Below are 13,046 nucleotides of genomic sequence, written 5' to 3' on the forward strand. Positions count from 1 at the left end.
ATCCCACGGAGATTGTTAGCATTGAAGCAAGCTATGGTCATCTTGTAAATCTTAGTCAGGCAAACTCAAATGTATATGATGATGAACGAAAATAACATAAAAGATAAAGATAGTGATACTTATGTATATTATTGGTGTAAGAGCTTCAGACAAGCGTATGAAGATGCCTTCCCTTCCGTCTCTCTGCTTTCCTACTGTCTTCATCCAATCCTTCTTACTCCTTTCCATGGCAAGCTCGTGTAGGGTTTCACTGTTGTCAGCAGCTACCTCCCATCCTCTCATTGAAAACAATTGCATATGCTCTGGTCACAGCATAGCGGAATTCATCTGTCGGTTCTCAATCAGACCGGAATAGAATCCAGTGATTCTTTTGGCGTCTGTCACTAACGCCCCGCCCTCAGGAGTTTGAAGCACATCACAGTCATTCAATCATTGAATCCTACTCAGAATACCACAGACAAGGTTTAGACCTTCCGGATTCTCTTGAATGCCGCCATCAGGTCCTGCCTATACCACGCAGATTCCGATTAAAGAATCCAAGAGATATTCACTAAGCCTCAGATGCTTGTAGAACAAGAATGGTTGTCAGTCACCTTGTTCATAGGTGAGAATGATGATGAGTGTCACAGATCATCACATTCATCAAGTTGAAGAACAAGTGATATCTTGGAACAAGAACAAGCGGAATTGAATGGAAGAACAATAGTAATTGCATTAATACTCGAGGTACAGCAGAGCTCCACACCTTAATCTATGGTGTGTAGAAACTCCACCGTTGAAAATACATAAGCATAAGGTCTAGGCATGGCCGAATGGCCAGCCTCCCAATGATCTAAGATAGCATAAAACGAAGATAGCTACCAAAAGTCTCCAACGTCTAATACAATAGCAAAAGGTCCTACTTATAGAAAACTAGTAGCCTAAGGTGTACAAAGATGAGTAAATGACATAAAGATCCACTTCCGGGCCCACTTGGTGTGTGCTTGGGCTGAGCAATGAAGCATTTTCGTGTAGAGACTCTCCTTGGAGTTAAACGCCAGCTTTAGTGCCAGTTTGGGCGTTTAACTCCCAATTAGGTGCCAGTTCCGGCGTTTAACGCTGGAATTTCTGTAGGTGACTTTGAACGCCGGTTTGGGCCATCAAATCTTGGGCAAAGTATGAACTATCATATATTGCTGGAAAGCCCAGGATGTCTACTTTCCAACGCCGTTGAGAGCGCGCCAATTGGGCTTCTGTAGCTCCAGAAAATCCACTTCGAGTGCAGGGAGGTCAGAATCCAACAGCATCTGCAGTCCTTTCGAGTCTCTGGATCAGATTTTTGCTCAGACCCCTCAATTTCAGCCAGAAAATACCTGAAATCACAGAAAAACACACAAACTCATAGTAAAGTCCAGAAAAGTGAATTTTAATTAAAAACTAATAAAAATATAATAAAAACTAACTAAAAGATACTAAAAACATACTAAAAACAATGCCAAAAAGCGTACAAATTATCCGCTCATCAATAAGCTTGCCATGGAAAGGAGTAAGAAGGATTGGATGAAGACAGTAGGAAAGCAGAGAGACGGAAGGGAAGGCATCTTCATTCGCTTATCTGAAGCTCTTACCAATGATATACATAAGTATCTCTATCTTTATCTTTATGCTTTATTCGTTTATCACTATACCCAATTGAGTCTGCCTGACTGAGATTTACAAGGTGACCATAGCTTGCTTCATACCAACAATATCCGTGGGATCGACCCTTACTCGCGTAAGGTATTACTTGGACGACCCAGTGCACTTGCTGGTTAGTTGTGCGAAGTTGTAGTGATCACAATTTCGTGCACCAGTGAACTCAATTTTTTTCTTGGGCTGCAAATTAAACAAACTAAAAATGGTATTTTCATTCATCAAAAGAAGTATGCCAAGGAAATAGTTAAGAAATTTGGTATGGAAAATGTCAAACCCATGGAAACTCCCATGCACCCTAGTTCAAAATTAGATAAGGGAGAAACTGAGAAAGATGTAGATGAGACTAGGTATAGAGGAATGATTGGCTTTCTTATGTACTTAACTTCCTCTAGACCTGATATTGTGCAAAGTGTTGGAATGTGTTCAAGATTCTAATCTAAACCTAAAGAGTCTCATCTTTCTGCAATTAAGAGGATCATTAGATATGTTAATGGCACATCCAATTTCGGTCTTTGGTATTCTAAGATTGATGATTTTTCTGCAGTTAGTTTTTGTGATATAAATTTTGCCGGTGATAGAGTTGATAAAAGGAGCACTTCAGGCTTATGTTGCTTCCTTGGAAAGTCCTTGAATGTTTGGTCAAGTAAGAAGTAGCCAACAGTGGCTTTATCCACTGCAGAGGCTGAGTATATAGCTGCTTCTTCTTGTTATCCTCAGCTTATGTGGTTAAAAATATAGCTTGCTGATTACAAGTTAAATGCTGAAAATATTCCATTGCTGTGTGATAATATGAGTGCCATTAATATTTCTAAAAATCCAGTTTTGCACTCTAGGACTAAACATATTGAAGTGAAATTTCACTCAATAAGAGAACATGTTCAAAAGGGGGATATTAGCATTCAATTTGTTAAATCAGAAGAGCAATTAGCAGATATCTTGACAAAACCACTAGGTGAGGACAGATTCTGTATGCTTAGGACTAGTCTAGGGATTTTAAGCCATGATTCTTTGTTTGAAAATTGCTGATGTGTTTGTTAGAGTTTTTGTCTCATAAACAGGTATGAGACAATTTTGGGCAAGTGAAGAGTGTTTCCCTCAATCAGCGTGTTCTGGACTTGTTGCACTTGCAGATTTTCCTGGGCCAGCCTAAAAAATTCAGATCATGGGTGGTCCTATGTGTTTCCTTAATTCAAACCACCTCTGGGCCCAATATGAATGTTACATGTTAAATTTTTGTTTTTTTTTGTTGAATTGTGTGTTTCAGTTTTTGTCCAAAAAAGGTTTTTCTTTTAGTTTTATTTTATTTTGAATTTAAGTCCAATAAAGATTTTTTCAAATCTTGAATTAATTTCCTTTTCAATTTTAAAATAAAATCAAACCTTTCTCTTTTATGATGTCAAGTCTTTTCAAGTTATATTAAAAAGTGATGCAGTTGCATGGTTTGTGAAAGTTTCTTTTGGGTATGGTTACCAATACTCCCTCTCTTCCCTCCATTAACTTCTCCTCAACCCCTCGGTTTTTCCCCACTATCTTTACTGCTTCTCTTCCCTAAAAAATCTAAAACCAACCAAATGAGGAAGAAAGTTATTGCAAAAAGGCCACAGTGTGAAATGATTCATAAGCTCCCTGCAAATCCAAGACCCTCAACACGTTCTCAAAACCAAACATTCACTCCCTCACCTTCTCCTTCTACCTCTCTTCCACGACAGATCCCATGGCACGCACTAAGAACCCTTCAAGGTTCCCTTCTTCAACCAAGTCGATGCCAAACCCTCCACCTTCGAAGGAACCACCATCCAAACCTGGGTCATCGAAGCCTAGCATGTCAAAAGGGAAGCGACCAGCAGCGCCTGAACCTGCCTCTGAGCCCACACGACCTAAGTCAAGGTCGGTTCCCTTGCTTTCTCAAAGAGGTAAACCTCATCCTCCTCTCAAATCTGTTAGAGAACCAGAAATTGATTATTTTGCTCATAAATCCCACTTCATGATATCTCACTCCAACTATAATCCTTATAGATTTAGGTCTACCATGAATAATGACTTTTATGATGGAGTTATTAAGTACCATACCATGTGTCCCTCTTTTCTTGCTGATTTATGAACTTTGAAGAAGAAAGGCTTTCCTTTTGTTGAAAACTTGGAATTTCTGGACTGGAATAATCTATTTGACATCAAAAACCATGTTTATTCTCTTTTGGTCAAAGAGTTTTATGCTAACATGACATATCATGAAGGCACTGTTCACTCATATGTTAAGGGCCGAGACATTGTCTTGAATAATGAAACAATCAGTGATTCATTGAAGTATATTGATGTTGGGCCTTGTGCTTATACTTCTGTTAAGTGGGATGAAGGAGTTGGTATTTTTTACAATGATGCTTTAGCTCAAATCTGTGAACATGTCTCCTTAATTAATGGCATTACACCCACTCACAAAGCCTTAGGATATAAATGTGCTCAATTGCATCGAATTGTTAATCACATCATACTTCTTCAAAGTGGTTCATATCAAAGGGTTTCTTACACTGACACTCTTGTTTTATATTCCCTACTCACCAAAACAAAAATTTTATTTGCTTATTTGATGGTTAGATACATGTTTGACTCTATTAGGAGTGAGAAAGACAAAGCCCTTCCTTATGGCATTTTTCTAACTTGCATATTTGAGCATTTTGGTGTTGACTTGACCAATGAGAATTATGAAAATAGACATTCATATCTAAAGGGAGGTGGTGCAGTGAAACAGCAAAAAGGACCTACTCGATCTGAGAGAGTGGTTCTAGATGATGATGATGAAGAGTTCAATCCTGAGGAATCTCCTCCTCCTTCCACCGATGGTACTTCCATCTCTACTGTCCAAAAATCTGCTCTGCTGAATATTGTCAAAGATGTTGTTTAGGAGTTTGTCTCCCAATCTAATCACATGATTGCCATGAGCAAGGAGCAAAGGAAGCTAGCCAGCAAACATGAGAATTTTCTCCAAAAATCAAGGGATAGAGTGGTTGTATTTATGAAGTTCATTGATAATCTTAACCAAGATGAAGATCCTGCCACTGATATTGAAGAGAAAGCTAATTCAGAGGGGGACGGTTCTGATGCCTAGTTTTGTCTCATGAAAATGCTGCTGTCTGTTTTTTTTTTGTCATGAAATATGTCTCCTTAGTTGCTTTTGAACTAGTTTTTTGTTGTCTTGGATGACTGTAATATCTTAACAACTGCAGCACTTAGTTTTTAATTTATTTGGTATTTTGGACTCTGCACTAACAATTTCCTGCATGATTTAAGATGTTGTTTTTGATTAAGTTTGCCTATTTTTCCACCCTTGATGACAAAAGAGGGAGTAATAGCGCATGATAAGTAGCAGAAGTGTGAATACTTGATCAATTTTGGTTAATTGCTGCTGCTACAATATTGTTGGCATGAATTTGCAAATGTTTGCAAATGTTATGCTTGTTTTGGCATGAGTTTAGAAACTGGCTTTATGATATGTTGCTGTCTTGACCCTGACCCTGATGTTCTAATGCTCTGTTTTGACTAAAGTATGATATGTCGTGAGGTATTAAAAACTATCACTGCTTGCTGTATCTTGGGTTAGTATATGATACTTATTTGCTTCCAAATAAGTATATGTAAACAAGAAAGAAGAGAAGAGCATAAATCCAGGGGAGCTACTCTTGAAAAGGAAAGGGGGAGCAACATAAAAGCAATTGACAAAATCAAAGGGAGTTCCCAAACCTTACTCAAATTCACGTTCTTTTGATCTTTGTTTTAAATATATTTGTCATCAAGGGGAAGATTTTTTAGTTAAGAAATTAACTAAATTATTTAATGATGACAAACATTATTTTATTAAGCAAAATAAATAATTAGTGTTGATTGTTTATGATTATATGAGGCTAATTATTTATTGTTGCAGGTCAAAATTCATCTTTACTAAAAGACTAAGAGGAAGGAAAACAATAAACAAGACTGATGGGTTGATAACAAAAACAAAGCCCAAAAGGAAGCTAGGCAAGGAACCAACGGGCTGAATTTGATACAAACCCGATCTAAGTTCGTTTTGCTCTCTCATTCAAATTCCTCCCATGTGCCTTCCCCAAAAACAACGTACACCTATCTTGTCTAAATCAGAAATCAGAAAAAGAAAGAAAAAAAGCTTAATACTCAAGATGTTCACAGAAGAAGAAAGAAAGAGAATGATGGGCAAGAAAGGTTGAGGTCAAATCAGCAAGTTCAAACCAAATCAAGCTTAGGCAAAGGTTAAAGGTAAACCATTTTCTATTGTATGAAAACTGTGTTCCTCTCTTCTTCCCAACTCTCTGCCACTCTGAAAATGGGTTTACATGAGAAAGTTGATTTCTGCTCTAATCTGCTGGGTATTTACGGTCACAAGTGAGTATTGGGGACCAAGTAACTCCTCAATGGCCAAGATCTAGGTTTACCATTGAGGATATCTATTTTATGCTTTCCTATGGTTTTCAGTCAACAAGAGAAAGTCGGAGCAAAGTTTCCTTTCTGAGGACTATTGGAAAAAGTGAGAAAATGGGTTGGTGAAGCACAAAGCTCAAGAAGTTGACCTAGGAAGAAGAACCCAACAACATGCAAGGAGATAAAAGAAGTTTGGTGTTCATTCAGAAGCCAAGGAGAGAAAACCAGATTTTGGTAAGTTGTGTTTTATGAAGATTTTCCTGAAGAAATTTCTCTACTTGGATAATGCTTTCTTTCAAAGAAGCATTCGACCAATATTGAAGAACTCACTCAAAGACGTGCAAGTCTGATTTATCACATAGCAAAGAGGCTGTTGATGAAGTCAATCTCCTTCATGTTTTATAGATTGTAATTTACTTTTCAATGTTTATCTTTCTGTAATTTCTTGAGTGAAAAGGCATAATGAGAGAGCTCAAGTAAAAGCCATGAGTGATATATTTGAGAGAAAAGCCTAGAGTTATTTTCAGATTTCTTTAGGTAAATTTGTGTCTTATATCCAGTACCAGTGAGGTACCCCTTTCTTAGTTGGGTGAGCACTAAGAGTGAAGAGTTAAGTATTAGCATAGCCAATGTCAAGTTAGGTTAGAACTTGAGTGTGAAAGGATTGTGTCAATCCTGTGGAATTGGTGTATGTAATACTTTTAACTATAGTGGAAATTCCTCCATTTTTATGGAGGAGAGTGGATGTAGGTTGTATTGCACAAGGCAACTGAACCAGGATATATGGTGGTGTCAGCTTCTCTCTTCTCTGCTATGTTCTGTTTTCTGATATTCATGAGACAAACATAAATTGTCTTATAAATTTTCACTGCTGAGTTCAAACAGAATCAGAATTAAAAGTTTATTTTAAAGGGTCATTTTAGTAACTTAAAAGAAAGGCACAGATTCAACCCCCATTTCTCTAAGCCTACTACAACCTTCAAATACTTTGTACCATAAAGCATATCGGTCTGATAGTAATATGATAGAATTTATCTTTAACTTTTAAAGGCATTTTTTTGTCACATATAAAACCAGACGCACTCCACCATTTTGACCAACCTGCTTGGATCCTATGATTTACATCATATTCATTCTCTCCATTATCTTGTATAAGCACCCAAGATACTTAAAACTTTTAACTTTTCGTAGGATATTTTCTTCAATCTTCACCTCTGTATTAGAACTTTTCCTTCAGTGGCTGAACTTGTTTCCATATATTCTGTCTTACTATGGCTTATGTGCAGACCATACACTTATAGAGCTTCTCTCCATAAATCAAACTTCTTATTTAAGTCTTTCCTTGACTCTTCCATAAGGACGATATCATCGGTAAAAAGCATGCACCATGGCAAAGGCTCTTGGATATGCTTTGTGAGTACTTTCAAGACTAATGTGAAAAGATATGGACTTAAGGATGATTCTTGGTGTAATCCTATACCAATAGAAAATTTTTTTGTCACACACCTTGAGTCTTCACACTAGTTGTAACCCCATCATACATATCTTTAATTGCACGAATATATGCGATCATTACTCTCTTCCTTTCCAAAACCTTCCATAAGACCTCTGATGAGCGGATAATTTATACGCTTTTTGGCATTGTTTTTAGTATGTTTTTAGTATGATCTAGTTAGTTTTTAGTATATTTTTATTAGTTTTTAGTTAAAATTCACTTTTCTGGACTTTAATATGAGTTTGTGTGTTTTTCTGTGATTTCAGGTATTTTTTGGCTGAAATTGAGGGACCTGAGCAAAAATCTGATTCAGAGACTGAAAAGGACTGCAGATGCTGTTGGATTCTGACCTCCCTGCACTCGAAGTGGATTTTCTGGAGCTACAGAAGCCCAATTGGCGCGCTCTCAACGGCGTTGGAAAGTAGACATCCTGGGCTTTCCAGCAATATATGATAGTCCATACTTTGCCCAAGATTTGATGGCCCAAACTGGCGTTCAAAGTCACCTTAAGAAATCCCAGCGTTAAACGCTGGAACTGGCACCCAAATGGGAGTTAAACGCCCAAACTGGCATAAAAGCTGGCGTTTAACTCCAAGAAGAGTCTCTACACGAAATTGCTTCATTGCTCAGCCCAAGCACACACCAAGTGGGCCCGGAAGTGGATTTTTATGTCATTTACTCATCTTTGTACACCTTAGGCTACTAGTTATCTATAAGTAGGACCTTTTACTATTGTATCTGGAGACTTTGGTAGCTATCTTCGTTTTATGCTATCTTAGATCATTGGGAGGCTGGCCATTCGGCCATGCCTAGACCTTATGCTTATGTATTTTCAACGGTGGAGTTTCTACACACCATAGATTAAGGTGTGGAGCTCTGCTGTACCTCGAGTATTAATGCAATTACTATTGTTCTTCTATTCAATTCCGCTTGTTCTTTGTCCAAGATATCACTTGTTCTTCAACTTGATGAAGGTGATGATCCGTGACACTCATCATCATTCTCACCCATGAACAAGGTGACTGACAACCATTCTTGTTCTACAAGCAATCAAAGCTCTAGTGAATATCTCTTGGATTCCTGATAACACGATGCATGGTTGATCGCCTGACAACCGAGTGCTCGCCTGACAAACGAGCCAGCCATTCCGTGAGATCAGAGTCTTCGTGGTATAGGCGAGAACTGATGGCGGCATTCAAGAGAATCTGGAAGGTCTAACCTTTTCTGTGGTATTCTGAGTAGGATTCAATGATTGAATGACTGTGACGTGCTTCAAACTCCTGAAGGCGGGGCGTTAGTGACAGACGCAAAAGAATCACTGGATTCTATTCCGGCCTGATTGAGAACCGACAGATGGATAGCCGTGCCGTGACAGGGTGCGTTGAACATTTCCAATGAGAGGATGGGAGGTAGCCACTGACAACGGTGAAACCCTTGCATAAGCTTGCCATGGAAAGGAGTAAGAAGGATTGGATGAAGACTGTAGGAAAGCAGAGAGACGGAAGGGAAGGCATCTTCATACGCTTATCTGAAGCTCTCACCAATGATATACATAAGTATCTCTATCTTTATCTTTATGTTATTTTCGTTTATCACTATACCCATTTGAGTCTGCCTGACTGAGATTTACAAGGTGACCATAGCTTGCTTCATACTAACAATCTCCGTGGGATCGACCCTTACTCACGTAAGGTATTACTTGGACGACCCAGTGCACTTGCTGGTTAGTTGTGCGAAGTTGTGTAATGCCATGGAATTGAACTACCAAAGTTTTTGGAGTTCATGACCGGGGATTATGAGAGTTGTGAAAAGTATTGTTCACAATTTCGCACACCAAGTTTTTGGCGCCGTTGCCGGGGATTGTTCAGTTTGGACAACTGAAGGTTCATCTTGTTGCTTAGATTAGGCATTTTTTTTCGAAATTCTTGAAGATGAATTCTAGAGTTTCATGATGATTTGTTGAAATCTGGCTGGCTGAGAAGCCATGTCTAATCTCATTGGACCGAGGTTTCAACTTATCATCACAAGAGCTTGTTGATTTTCATCAATCTTGCTTTTGGAGCAGTGATTTGCTAAGGCTTGGCTGGCCTTTGGCCATGTCTAGTGTTTTGGACCGAAGCTTTCTTTGAAAGCTTGGCTGGCTGTGAAGCCATGTCTAATTCCTGGACCGGAGTCTTAGACTAGCATTGCACTGATTTCTGGAATTCTCATTAAGAATTTTGATATCTTTTTCCACTTAATTTTCGAAAAAAAACACAAAAAAATTACAAAATCATAAAAACCAAAAATATTTTATGTTTCTTGTTTAAGTTTAGTGTCTCATCTTAAGTTTGGTGTCAATTGCATGCATTCATGTGTCTTAAGGATCTTCAAGTAATTCTTGATGATTTCTTACTCTGATCTTTGAATTCTTTTGGCTTGAGTGTTTATGTGTCTCACATAGTGTCAGTAGTATACAAACTGCTAAGTTTGGTGTCTTGCATGCATTGTTATTTGATTCTTGTTGCATTTTGATTATTAAAAATCCAAAAATATTTTTAATTTGTGTCTTTTCAAGTCAATAATACAAAGAATTGAAGATTCAGAACATACTGCAGAGGAATTATACAGAAAAAGCTGGGCATTCAAAAATGCCCAGTGAAGAAGACAGACTGGCGTTTAAACGCCAGCCAGGGTGCCTGGCTGGGCGTTTAACGCCCAAAAAGGGTGCATTTTGGGCGTTAAACGCCAGAATGGATACCATTCTGGGCGTTTAACGCCAGGATGGCAAAGGGGGAAGAATTTGTTTTCAAATCAATTTTTTTTCAAGTTTTCAAAGTTTTTCAAAATCAAATCTTTTTCAAATCATATCTTTTCAATCAAATGTTTTTCAAAATCAATTTCTTTCCTTTTTCAAAGATACTTACTAACAATTAATGATTTGATTGAACATCTCAAATTTGTTGCCTTTTCTGTTGAGAAAGGTTTAATGTTTGAATCATATCTTTTCTTGTTAGGCAAGTCACTAATTTTCAAAATCAAATCTTTTAAAATTGTTTTCAAATCAAATTTTTTTTTTTTACCAATCATATCTTCTCAACCTCATCTTTTTCAAAATAGTTTTCAATCAAATCTTCTTAATTTCTAATTTCAAAATCTTTTTCAAAAATCACTTGATTTCTTTTCCACTTTCAATTTTCGAAAATTATCAATCAAATTTTAAAATGTTTTTAACATCTTTTTAATTAATTTTCGAAAATCCTCTTCCCTCCTTCCCACATCCTTCTATTCATGGAGTACTACTCCTTCTTAATGCACAATTCGAACTTTATCTCATCAAGTTCGAATTCTTCTACCTTCTTTCTTCTATTTTTCGTTTCCTCTGACACCTTAAGGAATCTCTATACTGTGACATAGAGGATTCCACATCTTCTTGTTCTCTTCTCTTTCATATGAGCAGAAGCAAAGACAAAGGCATTCTTGTTGAAGCTGACCCTGAACCTGAAAGGACCTTGAAGAGAAAGCTAAGAGAAGCCAAAGCACAACTCTCTTTAGAGGACCTGACCGAATTCTTCAAAGAAGAAGAACACATGGCAGCCGAAAACAACAACAATGCCAACAATGCAAGGAAGGTGCTGGGTGACTTTACTGCACCTACTCCCAACTTCTATGGGAGAAGCATCTCTATCTCTGCCATTGGAGCAAACAACTTTGAGCTTAAGCCTCAATTAGTTTCTCTAATGCAACAGAATTGCAAATTCCATGGACTTCCAATGGAAGATCCTCATCAGTTTTTAGCTGAGTTCTTGCAAATCTGTGACACAGTCAAGACTAATGGGGTTGACCCTGAGGTCTACAGACTGATGCTATTCCCTTTTGCTGTAAGAGACAGAGCTAGAATATGGTTGGACTCACAACCTAAAGATAGCCTGGACTCTTGGGAAAAGCTAGTCAATGCCTTCTTGGCAAAGTTCTTTCCACCTCAAAAATAGAGTAAGCTTAGAGTGGAAGTCCAAACCTTCAGACAGAAGGATGGAGAATCCCTCTATGAAGCTTGGGAAAGATACAAACAATTAATCAGAAAATGTCCCTCAGACATGCTTTCTGAATGGAGCATCATAGGTATTTTCTATGATGGTCTCTCTGAACTATCCAAGATGTCTTTGGATAGCTCTGCTGGAGGATCTCTTCATCTGAAGAAGACGCCTGCAGAGGCTCAAGAGCTAATTGAAATGGTTGCAAATAACCAATTCATGTACACTTCTGAAAGAAATCCTGTGAACAATGGGACTAGTCAGAAGAAAGGAGTTCTTGAGATTGACACTCTGAATGCCATACTGGCTCAGAACAAGATATTGACTCAACAAGTCAATTTGATTTCTCAAAGTCTGACTGGAATGCAAAATGCACCTGGCAGTACTAAGGAAGCTTCATCTGAGGAAGAAGCTTATGATCCTGAGAACCCTTCAATGGAAGAGGTGAATTACCTAGGAGAACCCTATGGAAACACCTATAATTCTTCATGGAGAAATCACCCAAATTTCTCATGGAAGAATCAAGAGAGACCTCAACAAGGTTTCAATAATAATAATGGTGGAAGAAACAGGTTTAGCAATAACAAGCCTTTTCCATCATCTTCTCAGCAACAGACAGAGAGTTCTAAGCAGAATACCTCTGACTTAGCAACAATGGTCTCTGATCTAATCAAAACCACTCAAAGTTTCATGAATGAAACAAGGTCCTCCATCAGAAATTTGGAAGGACAAGTGGGTCAGCTGAGCAAGAAAGTTACTGAACTCCCTCCTAGTACTCTCCCAAGTAATACAGAAGAAAATCCAAAAGGAGAGTGCAAAGCCATAACCATGGCCGAATATGGAGAGGAAAGAGAGGAGGTGGACGCTACTGAGGAAGACCTCAATGGGCGTGCACCAACCTCCTCTGAGTTCCCCAATGAGGAACCATGGGAATCTGAGGCTCAAAATGAGACCATAGAGATTCCATTGGACTTACTTCTGCCTTTCATGAGCTCTGATGAGTATTCCTCCTCTGAAGAGGATGAGTATGTCACTGAAGAGCAAGTTGCTAAATACCTTGGAGCAATCATGAAGTTAAATGACAAGTTATTTGGAAATGAGACTTGGGAAGATGAACCTCCCTTGCTCACCAAAGAACTGGATGACTTGTCTAGGCAGAAATTACCTCAAAAGAGACAAGATCCTGGGAAGTTTTCCATACCTTGTACCATAGGCACCATGACCTTCAAGAAGGCCCTGTGTGACTTAGGGTCAAGTGTGAACCTCATGCCTCTCTCTGTAATGGAGAAGCTAGGGATCTTTGAGGTACAAGCTGCAAGAATCTCATTGGAGATGGCAGACAACTCAAGAAAACAAGCTCATGGACTTGTAGAGAATGTTTTGGTAAAAGTTGAAGACCATTACATTCCTACTGATTTCATAGTCCTAGAGACTGG

The 13,046-nt window shown here is 38.3% G+C and overlaps 1 non-coding gene across 1 annotated transcript; it reads right to left on the minus strand.

Annotated features, from left to right (window-relative positions):
• Positions 1–11,571: 11,571 nt before the first annotated feature.
• On the minus strand, positions 11,572–11,679 carry LOC130948954 (small nucleolar RNA R71). The gene has a single exon (XR_009073302.1). It is a non-coding gene; the product is annotated as a small nucleolar RNA R71 (small nucleolar RNA).
• Between the last annotated feature and the right edge of the window lie 1,367 nt (positions 11,680–13,046).

The sequence above is a fragment of the Arachis stenosperma genome, chromosome 1 (genome assembly GCF_014773155.1).
Source record: "Arachis stenosperma cultivar V10309 chromosome 1, arast.V10309.gnm1.PFL2, whole genome shotgun sequence".
Lineage (NCBI taxonomy): Eukaryota > Viridiplantae > Streptophyta > Magnoliopsida > Fabales > Fabaceae > Arachis > Arachis stenosperma.